General features: G+C 67.4%; 1 protein-coding gene across 1 annotated transcript in view; it reads right to left on the bottom strand.

The window, feature by feature from the left end:
* DHX30 (DEAH-box helicase 30) overlaps positions 1-690 on the bottom strand; it is a 19,550-nt gene that overhangs the window by 4,437 nt on the left and 14,423 nt on the right. The window lies entirely within an intron of this gene.

Raw genomic sequence — 690 nt, 5'->3', positions numbered from 1 at the left:
GCAAGCCAGTCCCCTCCCTGGTCGTGTCCCCACCCCCGTGATGTCTAGACTCTGCTCTCCCTCCAAAGCCCAGGGCAAACAGTCCCTCCAAGCTCATCCCTCGGGGCCAACCCCTCCTGGCGCCGGGCAGACCTCACGGGCAGGGACCTGGTCCCTGGACCACGGGAGGTGCCACCACAGCATCCGGGAGGAGGCTGCACGTCACCCCCGCCCCTGCCCAGGGCCGGCCCTCGGCCCCGTGAGCACAGCGGTGGCTGGAGCTGCTCTTCTCCGGACAGGACTCCAGCAGCCGGAGGCCTCTGGTCACCAGGGGTGCCTGTCGAGCCAGAGCTCAGACTTCCTGCACGTTCCCTCAGTGAGCGTCCTGCTCCTGAGCCCGGTCACGCCTCCCTCCCCTCGTGTTCCCTGTACCACCCCGTGCCCTTCCCGTCTCCACGCTCCGCACCCCATCGGCTCTATCTGGATGCAGCTCCGAGGGTTAGCAGGCCCTCGCGTAAAGCAGGCCCGCTTCCTGTCTTGCTCTGCAAACCCTGGGCTCAGAGCACTAACTTCCCAGGCACCACGACCTCGCCCCCCTGCCGGCCCAAGCCTCGTGAGGAACTGCCCGTGCCCCAAGGGTGCCTGCTGTCCTCATCCCAGATGACCGTCTGGTCGTTCCTGTGCCCACAAGCCCAGGGTCACCAAGTCTGC

The sequence above is a fragment of the Myotis davidii genome, unplaced genomic scaffold (assembly GCF_000327345.1).
Source record: "Myotis davidii unplaced genomic scaffold, ASM32734v1 scaffold663, whole genome shotgun sequence".
Taxonomy (NCBI): domain Eukaryota; kingdom Metazoa; phylum Chordata; class Mammalia; order Chiroptera; family Vespertilionidae; genus Myotis; species Myotis davidii.
Note: the sequence above shows the minus strand (reverse complement) of the source record. Positions and strands in the feature narration are given on the sequence as shown.